The sequence below is a fragment of the Pinus tabuliformis genome, chromosome 2_1 (genome assembly GCF_031772625.1).
Source record: "Pinus tabuliformis cultivar Carrire ecotype Pingquan chromosome 2_1, CPIR1, whole genome shotgun sequence".
Taxonomy (NCBI): Eukaryota; Viridiplantae; Streptophyta; class Pinopsida; order Pinales; family Pinaceae; genus Pinus; species Pinus tabuliformis.
In genome coordinates this window covers 531,979,162-531,991,661 of record NC_142299.1, presented here as the reverse complement: position 1 = coordinate 531,991,661, position 12,500 = coordinate 531,979,162, and the positions used below count along the sequence as shown (strand labels likewise).

Genomic DNA, 12,500 nt, shown 5'->3' with positions numbered 1-12,500 from the left:
CTAAAATCCATTGTTGAAACATGTCAAAATCGATGCTAATGACAACAAAAGAACCAAATACCAACATTCACATACCATGCATGTCAAAACTAGCTAGGAAATCATACATGCAACATGTTACCTGCAAGTATTCTCGCTGAAGCTACTTGATCCTTGTCTTCCTTTGCTTTACTATGTTTTTATTTCTCCTCTTGGTGCTCTTCTCCTCTCTGAGACAAATTCCAACACTAAACTGAAAAAAGGCTACCAACTGATGCTCTGAGGAATTTTTATTGATGAGGCCTCTAATTTCTTCAATTTCCCATTATTTTCCTCCTCACATGTAACATGTGACCTTTCACCTTCCTTTTCTCCTAATTTCCATTATTTTCATTAATAATTTGCCAAAAATACATTTTTTCCTTTCCAAAGCCTTAGTGATTTCCTTTCTAAATTTCCCTTAGCCATAAACACATCAAGTGATGCCCACTAGGATTATTTTCCTAACATTCAACTTGGAATAAATTTCCCTTGCCTGTGGTCTTATTTTACCTTTATTAACTTTTATCACATGAACTTTTAACCTAGGGTTATTATAGACCCCTCCCCCTTAGGGGAACACCATCCTCGGTGTTCTATGACACCTACAACTAGAAAAACTACTAAAAATAAAAAACATACTACCTATGGAGCTTTATAACCCATCTTGTTGCAGTATTCACAATAACATCTTGCTCAAAAGCAAAATCATCATGTAAAACATGACAACATGATAACCATACTGCTTATTGGAGCTTGATAACACGTCTCATTGCAGTATTTACAATAGCAACCATACATAAATATGTACAAATACCAAAACTCGTTTTCCTTCACTGGAAAACAATGAAGGATACATAAACCACATTTGATCATCCATCTCCCATGTAGCTTCATTGGGCCCAAAGTGGTTCCACTTGATCCGGATTTAAGCAGGAACGCAATAGATTACATAGATAACCATAAATACAGAGATGCGATAACCATAAAAACAGAGATGCAACGGAAATAATAATATGCGATAACCATAAAAATAGAGATGCCGCGGAAATAATACTTCATTTCATTAATGGAGAATACTGAAATATGCTTACAAATAGAAATAACCCAGCTAGGGCGATGGTAGCTTATCTCTGAGAAGAGATGTGTCGGCTACATGCCTCTGAACTATTTTGAACTGTGTTACAATGAGGCTCGAGGGCCTATTTATTGTTGAGAAACAATGGAAAACCCTTCACATTCCAAAACCTAACCCTAGAAGATGAAACGCCAAATTGTGGGCCCCGTTTTCGGGTAAGTTGGTACATCAACTTCCCGGGGTCGCGAATTGGTCATACTATCTCCGTTTGACGTGCATGATAGCCCGTTGAAAAGATCTCTCCGAGGACTACGATGGAAAATACGATTTTTATCAGAAAAATCACTGGTGGTGGATTTCCCAAAAAACGTCGTTTAGGGCCTCAAAACGGCTCCGGAAGTTTAGGACCCGAAAAACTGCTAAAAATAGTAAACTGTGCTATAATTAAGGAAACTGATAAAAACTGTAAGAAGCACTAGAGGGGATCCAAGTGAAATTAGCGGGTGGCCACCAATATCCACCTGGATCATTCCTCCCCCCTTAGGAAGCAATGGTCCCCATTGCGTTGAGTTCCTCCATGAGATTAGGGAACTTCTGCTGCACTTGGTCCCTGGTGAGCCACTTGCCCTGGTGAAGGAGTTGTCCTGCTTTGACAACTTGATACAGTTGGATATTCTGCTGGCGAGTGTGCTTGATCTGTGTGTCCATCATCCAATCAGTTGCAACTTGTTCCATGCACGCTGGATTTAACTCTGTGGGTGTCAGTTGTTCTGCAATGTCGGACGTGTCTAGTAATGGTGGAAAGTATGGCCGAAGGCGGTCGACATTGAACACCGGGTGCAGGCCAAGGAATGGGGGAATGCTGAGCTCAAATGCATTGTCTCCCATAGCTTTGGTAATGGTGTAAGGACCATGTCGAAGTGGTCTGAGTTTCTGATGGGTTCTGGTAAGGCGCTCCCTCTGCAGATGTAACCAAACTTTGTCGCCCACCTGAAACTTGTGTGGTACCCCTCCAGGTAACGAGAAGTTGTTCCCATGTTTTGTCATGGCTGTATCCCTCTGTTGCTGCTGCTGTGTGGAGGCACCCTTCGCGGGGGTCATGGATGTAGCAACGACCTTCCCCTTACTTTGGGAACGAACCAGACAGAAAATAAATTTCCTAGTCTGTGAGATGAGCTTGCTGCCTTTCTTAGCAGTGATCAAAGAGGTGGCGGTAGGCGGGGCTACCTCTGGTATCCTGTATAATGAATTATCCAAAGAAATGATGACAGCGCGAGGCCTTGACTCATACACAGCATGTCGCCTCCACAAGTATGGCTGGCCTAATAGTACATCACAAACATCCAGAGGTGTAACATCACACAATACCTCGTCTGTGAAGGGCTTGATGTTGTAGGGAAGGCGGCACTGCTGGCGAACTTTGAGATCTCGTCCTTCGTGAAGCCAACCGATACTGTACGGCTGTGGGTGTGGTGTAGTTGGTAGGCCCAACCGCTTCATGACCTCTGTTGAAATGAGGTTCTTTTGGCTGCCACTGTCGACAATGAATTACAGCGGCGAACCCTTCACCCACATCTGTGAGTGGAAAAGACGTTCCCCCTCCTCTGGATCTTCGGGCTCATTTTTCTGGATCTTGGCAGTAGCAACAGTGGCGCTGGGATCCGCATCAATAATCTGCTTCCCTTTGTCATTCCCCTTGTCGGGTTCTGACTCAGAGTCGGAACATGCATCTGATTCAGAAGCCTTCAACTCGGCCACCAGCGACTGCTTGGTCCGACACTCACTTGTGTTATGAGTGGGACTCTTGTGGAACTCACACCACTTTCATGTGTCCTTCTTTGGCTTCGTGGTGTTGTTCTTTTCTTGCAGCTTCGACGGGTTGTCTTGGGTCACCCCGCCTTGGATTTGTCCTTTGGGCTTTGGATTTGCAGATCCAAAGTCTCGCTTCTTCTGTTTGAACTTTTGCTCGATTTTGACAGCGTATCGGTATGCTGTGCCGAGTGAGGAGATGGTCAAGAACTCCATCTCTTCCTGGATGTATCTGTGTAGGCAGCCGCGGTATTTGAGTACCAGATGCAGCTCAGAATCTTTGATACCCAACTGTGTGCGAAGGGTATGAAAAATGTTTGTGAACTCCGGCACATCTTGGTCTCGTCCCTGCCGCAGTGTGGTCCATTTGATGTATTTGTCCTCATAGCTTCCGACGGGGTAGTACTGCTCCTTGATGGCATCCCGGAAGTCATTCCAAGTGGGTGCGGTTGAAAATAGTGAGCCTGTACTTTCATCCTTCTGCTCGCAATAGGTTTCCCACCAGTCCTTGACGTGGGGGGCTGCTTTGAGAAGAGCGAAAACAATCTTATCCCGACTTGAAAATTCGTGAACAGAAAAATACCCATCTAGCAGATTTAACCATTTATCTACGGCATCTGCGTCTATTTGACCCTCGAAGATGGGGATTTCAAAATTAACTTGTACCTTAAACGGTGTGGCGTTTCCAGAGTAGCTGTTGGAAGCCGATGTGTCGCCTCTGGGTAGCCGCTGAAGGATTTGCGCAAAGCTATCCATCATCGCGTTCCTTTGCCGCTCGAGCGCTTCTTCGAGCAAGATTTTGATAGGATCTCCTGCCCCCTCATCTTTCTTCTCATCCGCCATGGGAGGACGTCGAGATTTGCGAGGCTGGTCTTGCAAAGGTTCGACCAGTTCAAGCCCTAACTCCTTATATCCCGACCTCGTTGGGGACATGCAAAGAAAAACAGAGAAAAAGCAGACCGCTCTGATACCACTGATCCGGATTTAAGCAGGAACGCAATAGATTACATAGATAACCATAAATACAGAGATGCGATAACCATAAACACAGAGATTCCGCGGAAATAATACTTCATTTCATTAATGGAGAATACTGAAATATGCTTACAAATAGAAATAACCCAGCTAGGGCGATGGTAGCTTATCTCTGAGAAGAGATGTGTCGGCTACATGCCTCTGAACTATTTTGAACTGTGTTACAATGAGGCTCGAGGGCCTATTTATTGTTGAGAAACAATGGAAAACCCTTCACATTCCAAAACCTAACCCTAGAAGATGAAACGCCAAATTGTGGGCCTCGTTTTCGGGTAAGTTGGTACATCAACTTCCCGGGGTCGCGAATTGGTCATACTATCTCCGTTTGACGTGCATGATAGCCCATTGGAAAGATCTCTCCGAGAACTACGACGAAAAATACGATTTTTATCAGAAAAATCGTTGGCGGTGGATTTCCCAAAAAACGTCGTTTAGGGCCTCAAAACGGCTCCGGAAGTTTAGGACCCGAAAAACTGATAAAAATAGTAAACTATGCTATAATTAAGGAAACTGATAAAAAATGTAAGAAGCACTAGAGGGGATCCAAGTGCAATTAGCGGGTGGCCACCAATATCCACCTGGATCACCACTGCACTTTACCCTACTCAAGTTCTATGTTTCAGAGCATGAGATGTTTCCACTGCAATATGAATTGAAGTTCTGGTTGGAATTCTCCTTCTTTCTCCACATGCAATACAAATCAATCAATAACATGATCAACATCCTTTACATATCTTTTAATCAATGAAACATGAAAAACATCATGGACTTTCAATGTCGTAGGTAGTGCAAGTCTGTATGCCACTGGTCTAATCCTCTTAAGGATCTCAAAAGGACCGCAATACCATGGTGCCAACTTGGAACATGATCTGATCTTCAAGGAGCTCTTCTTGGGCTTGATGCACAAATGCACATGCTCCGCAACATGAAACTCCTTAAATGCCCTGTATTGGTATGCATAAATTTTCTGCCTATCTTGTGCTACCTTTACATTCTTCTTTATAATATGCATTTCTTATTCCATGTCTCCTAACATGTTTGGTCCAATAAGTACCCTGTTCACTGGATCACTCTAGCTAATGGGAGTATTACAACCCTGCCCGTATAGTGCCTCAAATAGACTCATCCTCAATGACTCCTGATAACCATTATTATAAGTGAACTCAACCAATGGAAGGTACTCCTCCCATCTCCTCTACTTATACATGACATACATCCTCAACATATCCTCCAGTATCCTCTTGTCCCTCTCCATCTGTCCATCTGTTTGCGGATAATAATTTGTACCGAAGGCCAACTCTGTCCCTAATCCCGCAAACAACTCCTTCCAAAACTTGAAAGTGAACTTAACATCTTTGTCTGACACAATCTTCTTCAGAACGCCATGCAATCTCACGATCTCCTTGAAGAAGACTTGTGCCACCTCACTAGTTGAATAAGTAGTCTTCACTAGAATGAAGTGAGCTACCTTGCTCAACTTGTCTACCACAACCATAATAGAATCATGTTGCCTTGATTCCCTCTGAAGACTTGTAATGAAGTCCATGGAAATGACCTCCCATTTCTACTATGGAATCGAAATAGGTTGAAGCAATTCTCTTGGATGCTTACACTCTGCTTTGACCTACAGATAGTCCAAACATCTCACCACAAGCTCTGCCACTTCCTTCTTCATATTCGGCCAATAGTAGGACTTTTTCACTGTTATCAATGTCTTTTGATATCTTGGGTGACCTGAATATGGTTTAACATGAAACTCCCTCAAGATAAGCTTATTGAGTTCGTTGTTAGCCAACACATAGATCATGTCCATAAACCTCACCAAGGCATCTGTTGTGAGACGATATTCCACATCCTGATCACCCGTACCCTACTATAACTTGTGCATAAGATCCATGTACATGTCATCCTGTTGTCCTACATGTAAGATTTGATCCTGTAGATCTATCCCATATGAGCTCATCGTTGCAACATGGTTCAACTGCACTGGCCTGCTGAAAGCATTTGCAACCCTGCTCTCCTTTTCCTTAATGTATCTAATCTCGAAACCAAACTCACTAAGGGTAGCCAACCATCTAACTTGCATGGAATTCAGATTCAGTTGATCAAACAAATATTTCAACCCACTATGATCACTCATCAACCCAAATCTCTTGCCAAGAAGATAATATCTCCACATCTTCAAGGCATAAATAATAGCTACCGACTCAAGATCATGAGTCACGTAGTTATGGTTGTGCTCATTCAATTTCTTGGACTCATAGCATATTGCATGTCCATCCTGCATAAGGACTCCACCCAACCCTCTCTTGCAACCATTTGTACACACGACGAATTTGTTATCCGTATCTACAATATTTAACACTGGAAAATTTATCAACAACTGCTTCAACTGCTCAAAACTGGCTGCACACTCCTCTATCCATTCAAAATTCTTACATTTCCTCTGCAAGGATTTAATAGGATATGCAATGTGTGAGAAGTTCTTGATGGACCTCATGTAGTAACCTGCTAACCCCATGAATGATCTGACTTCTTCCACATTTATAGGAGATGCCCACTCCATGATAGCCCTTATCTTTTTTAGATCTACTACCATGTCATTCTTGGAAACAGCATGTCTCGAGTAGTGTACTTCTGTTTGAAAGAAACTGAACTTGTTAAGCTTGGCATATAACCGATGCTCCCTTAGCAATCTCAACACTACCGCTAAATGCTCACCGTGCTCTTCCTCATTCTTAGAATATATCAATATGTTATCAACGAAAACAATAACAAACTTGTCCAGATAAGGACACAACACACTATTCATCAAAAACATAAAAGTAGTAGGAGCATTAATCAAATTGAATGGAACTACAACATACTCATAATGGCCATACTTAGTCCTGAAGGTAGTCTTGCAGATGTCCTCTTCTTTGATGTGTACCTAATGGTATTCTGGTCTCAAGTCAATCTTTGAGAACATTGATACTCCCTTCAACTGATCGAACAAGTTGTCGATTCTTGGCAATGGGTACTTGTTCTTGATTGTCACCTTGTTCAGTTGCATGTAATCAACGCACAACATGAGAGTGTCATCTTTATTCTTCACGAACAATATTGGTGCACCCCAAGGCAATACACTTGTCCTAATGTACCCTTTATCAAGCATTTCCTTCAGCTGCAACTTCAACTCTACCAACTCTGGTGTGATCATCCTGTAAGGTGCCTATGATGTTGGTGTTGCCCCTAGTACCAACTCAATAGAAAATTATACTTCCCTGTGGAGAGGCAACTCCGGAATCTCTACTGGAAACACATCCTGAAACTGTTGCAAGACAGTGTACCTCTTGAAGATTTCAACATCCTCAACATCCTTACCCTTGTCATTGGAAATATGAACTGTAAACATCACACACCCTTTCCCACAATTGCGCTTAGCCTGCATAGGTGTGACCATCCTCGCCGATGTAGGCTTCTTCTTTCCGTGCAAGATTCTCTTCTCCCCATTATCATCAGGGCACTCAATAGCCTTGTCATATAGATCTACTTTGGTCTAGTGAAGATACAACCAATCCATACCCAAAAGCATACTATATGATTCCAATGGTAATACATTCAAATGTGTTGTTGTGGGCATGCCATTCAACTCAAATGCACAAACTCTTACACAATGATCAACTCTCTTATTAGTACTTGTAGCGAACTACACCAACTAAGACTCTGCATGCACTTATTTTCTCAAGCGACACGTATCCACCAGGTTAGGATTAACATAAGTATAATTAGATCCAAAATCAATCAAAATAGAAATAACTTGAACAAAACGCTTATCGTCCATCTCAATAATAGATGTTTGGTGATCTGTCTGCCTGTTGCCCATAGCTACATAAATTTTAGGAATACTATGACCAACATCCCAACTTTCTGTACCTCCTAAGCACTATAGATCTTAGGTCTACCTCCTTAGTACAATGGAAAATCCTTCTTACAATGATCTTTGCCACATATCCAACACTGCAACAATGCTCTACCATCACCTCTAGTTTGCTTCTCTCCAGGCTGTGACCCATGTCCCTTCTCAACTATATTGAACTCTTTGTAAGGAACCACATTTTCCTTCTCACCTGCATCTTGAGGTCTTCCCCACTTTGGTGGCCATTTTCCTTTTACTTTTTCATTCCCCTTCAAGTCATGTTTAGGCTCAACTTTGCGCTTTGACTGCTCATAACAATGCTTCAATTTACAAATGGCTTCTTCTAGTGATCTAGGCTCATCAAAATCAATTCTATCTTTATATGTTGTCGACAATCCACTAATGAATCTTTGAATCTTATTCTTCTCATCCTTGAGATATGGAACATACCTCAACATCTCCAAGAATATGCTAGTATACTCATCATCTATTAGAGAATCTATCTGTAGATCATAAAAATTCTTAGCTTTTTCATCATAGTACCTCTCTGATAGGTACTTCTTGAAGATCCTCTCAAAATCATCCCAACTCAAGTCTTCCTCTTGAATGTCCTCGACATTCTTCACATCTTCCCACTAGATATCTACTTTCCCTTTAAGATTAAAGGTGGTTATATTGGCTTTCATGTTCTCTGACTAGTTGTGCAATCTAAAGATTTTCTTCATCCCAAGCAACCATGCATGTGCATCTTCTGACTTCTTCATCTCTCCATTGAATGTAGGATGCTTCACTTTCTTGAACTCTTAGGACAATTGATTGTATAATATTTCTTTTATAAATATGCTTGAAAAGTAGGTACCATTGTCATGTTATTATTAAAAGGGAAATATTATATCAACATAAACTTGTAATAAAAATCTAATCAATTATCAATAACTTATTTTGTATATGTATTACACAACTAGAATATAATTAAAAATAACTTACAATTTTGTAATGTATTACACAACAAGAATCTCATTAAAAAGAGCACTTGGAAATTCAACTAAAATTCTAATAATTGTGGATACAAAATGGGCACACAGTAAGTCTAGCCATGTCCAAAAATGTATTACTTTAAAGCGTAAAGATTGTTTTAATATAAAATGGTGGTTGTAAGTGAATGTAAAACAATAATGAAACATGTGCTAAGTTGCAATACTGCAATACTCAATTTAATTGGGTAGTTGAAACCATTGAATTCTTTTTCACTTCTCAAAATTTGCTTTGTAGGCTAACTCTTGCTCTAAGATGACATTTTAATACTTTACACCACTTGAAATCTCTACGAGTCTTACCCCACCTACAAAACACATAGTCATAGTTTAGAGTTTCTACTAAATGTTTCATATTAGGAAGTTGAAGTAGCTTAGCCTCTCCTACATGTCTAATTTTAAAATTGGATTACCCCTTGATTCTAAACAATAGATTCACTTTTCAAATGCATAATTATAATGTCCAATTAAATTGTATTATATAAGAATCTAACCTTATAATCTACAAGAATTTTAAAAAAAATTCTAAAATTTATGTAATATCAATATTTTTAAAATTTATATTCTAAACAAAGCATACAATATTTTAATTGATAAAATTTCCATTTTAGAATAAATTATTTTACCAACAAATCAAATTTAAAATAAGTGGCAATAAATATAATACCCAAATTACTGTATCTAAAATACTTTTTCATATTGCAAAAAGTAAGAAAGATCCAAATAATTTTATACTTTTCCATATTACAAAAATTCTCTATAACATAAAAGCTAAAAAATAACCATATAATTTTATTTACCACCCACTATTTAAATCCCCACTAAATATAATCTCTTTCCATAACTTTTCAAATTGCAAAATCTAAACTAATAAACCAACTGACACTACAGCTCACTGTAAGTCTAGACACATTTAATATATTTATCCTTTCCAAATTACAAAGATCTAATAGATATCAAAATAACATAATAACATAGGTAAATGAGCAATTATAAATCCATACACATCTATTTACCACCCACTATTTAAACAAATCCACTAAATATAATACCTCTCCTTAACTTTCCAAATTGCAAAATCTAAACTATATATAAAACAACTCGCAATATAACTCACTATAAATCTATACACATCTCTAATATAATTTATCCACCGTTCCAAATTGCAAAACCTATACACGACGAATTATAAATCTATACACGACCTATTATCATAATATCTTTAGATTGTGTCACAATTAACTATAACAACACTCTCTTCACATTAACTATTAAAAAAATTGGGCAGATCTCAAAAATAAATTGGCAAAATAAATAGGCAGGAATCCATCTATCCTGTTATTCTCTTCACATTAACTATTAAAAAAATTGGGCAGATCTCAAAAATAAATTGGCAAAATAAATAGGCACGAATCCATCTATCCTGTTATAGTTAACTATAACAACATTTTCTTCACATTAACTATTAAAAAATTAGGCTGATCTCAAAAATAAATTGGCAAAATAAATAGGCAGGAATCCATCTATGCTGTTCAGTCAAACAAGCTGGCAACCTAATAGGTGCTCGCTTGTACTCCTTTAAAAAATGGGTCCTTCAGAAGTTCTGCAGCAGAAGGCCTGACTGGTGCTGCTGCCAGGCATTTTTCAATAAACTGTCTCATTTCTTGATTGGTAACCTTTTCCAATGCTGCAGGCCTTATATCACAACTCACCTTCTTATAAATTTGGGCAACGCTACGGCACTCACTGTAAGGAATTTCCAAAGTAACCATCTCCAGCAAGCACAGTGTGTGCACAACGATCATTTCCCAGTGTAGTGGCAAGACCCAGATCCCCAATCTTCAGAACGCCACTATTGCCATTCACAAAAATATTGTTGCAATTCAAATCTCTATGAATTACACAAGTCTCATGATTATGAAGATAATGCAATCCTCTCAGTATCTGAAGTGCAAAATTCTTCAAAGCATTCACGGAGACATGACGATGCTTCTGGCGGTACTCTCTCAGAGTCCCCGATGTACAGACCTCAGTAATGAAATTCACATGACTTGTCTTTTTATCGAGCCAAAGCATTGTAGAGCATAATCATGTTTTTATTCCTGAGAGATTTCAACAGACGGACTTCTGCATAGATCCTCTGTATGGAAGCATCATCTAGGTTTTGCAGAGGCACCTTGTTCCAAGCAACCTCAATACCCTGTTCTTGATCAAAAGCTCGGTATACCTTCTTCATACTCGGTATACCTTCTTCATAGCACCGCGGCCCAGCAAATCTTCATAGCGACCATACCTACCAGTGGGATCCAGTTCCACAAAGGGCTCCCTGTCCTTATCACAGGTGTCATATTCTAGACTAGGCATTTCTCCACCTCCTGAAAAGGAAAGGAAACCCTAACCCCAGAATTTGAATTTAATAAACAGAAACCCTTGCAGGGCTATAGGAAGACACAGAAATGGAGATTTTCCCTAAATTCAGAAGACGAACATGCAGCAAAGACAGAAGACTTTGCTTCCTGTGGGAATAATGAAGAAACTAACAGCATTTTCGCTCCAGAGATACTGAGAAAACAGAGCGGCCGGATTCAGAAAGTCACCCAATAAATTGAAGTGTAAAACTTAAAATTCTCAGGCAATCTTAAATCAAACCAGGAAATCCAAAACCCTAACTCTACACGCAAACAAATTCTGTCGGCAGAAAAGAAATCTCATAAAACTATTTCGATAAACAGAATCTTCAAAAAACTAAAACTGTGAACAGAACCATTGCAGTGCACAGAGTTCCAAACGCAGTGATAAAGGAAAACAACGTTATAAAAACAAATAGGAGGATGCAGAAAACATACCTGTCTCTGTGACCACAGAAATCGCTCAAAGTCTGGATCTCGTAGAAAAAATATTTAGGTCGAGAACAGGCAGAGCAACCTGAGGATGTGAATAACGGATGTGTATATATATACTAGAGGTTGGGTTTGACAGACAAATACCAGCTACGCATAAATATCTTTCGGATAAATTATGGGGACTGAATATTCCAAAACGGACACGTGGAGTGATTCGTTAGTTATGAGCTTTCCCAACTTGAGTTGTTTTGTTTTTTATGATGGGTGACCACGCGTTTAAAGTGGTCTTTTGCTAGGCAGTGATAAGTTTTGATTGAAGTTTTTTTGGGTTAGATTAACTAAACAGTAGTTATTCATCTAGTAGTTTAATAAATAGATGTAAGTAATTTTATAATTAGTTTAATTAACAGCTGTAAGTAATTTTAATTATAGGATTTTAAAAATTCAGTTTAAGTTGTTTAATTTATAGAATTTGATGTTTTAAAAGCTTTTCACAGTGTTAGAATCTATTTTTGCATTCAAAAACTTATTTTAAATAATACATAAATCAATTTGAAATAAGTGATTTCATCAAGATTGTGTGAGAAAAATGTGTAATTATTTTCAATTATATAAATTTTTATAAAATTGAAAATATTTATTTACACTTTTATAGATTTTAGTAGTGAAATTGTTGTGTGGAAGGGGTCTCTTATCCCATAATTAAAAGAGTTTCATATATCAATTTGGTGTCTAACTTAACAGTGATTTAATAAAAATAAATTATTATTATTATAAGTTATTAG

General features: G+C 38.8%; 1 pseudogene across 1 annotated transcript; it reads right to left on the bottom strand.

The window, feature by feature from the left end:
• Positions 1-10,284: 10,284 nt before the first annotated feature.
• Positions 10,285-11,843, bottom strand: LOC149201341 (putative serine/threonine-protein kinase WNK11 pseudogene; annotated as a pseudogene). Its single transcript, XR_016253425.1, has 2 exons — positions 11,719-11,843; positions 10,285-11,434 (listed from the first exon to the last, which is right to left on the bottom strand). The product of XR_016253425.1 is annotated as a putative serine/threonine-protein kinase WNK11 pseudogene (transcript).
• Between the last annotated feature and the right edge of the window lie 657 nt (positions 11,844-12,500).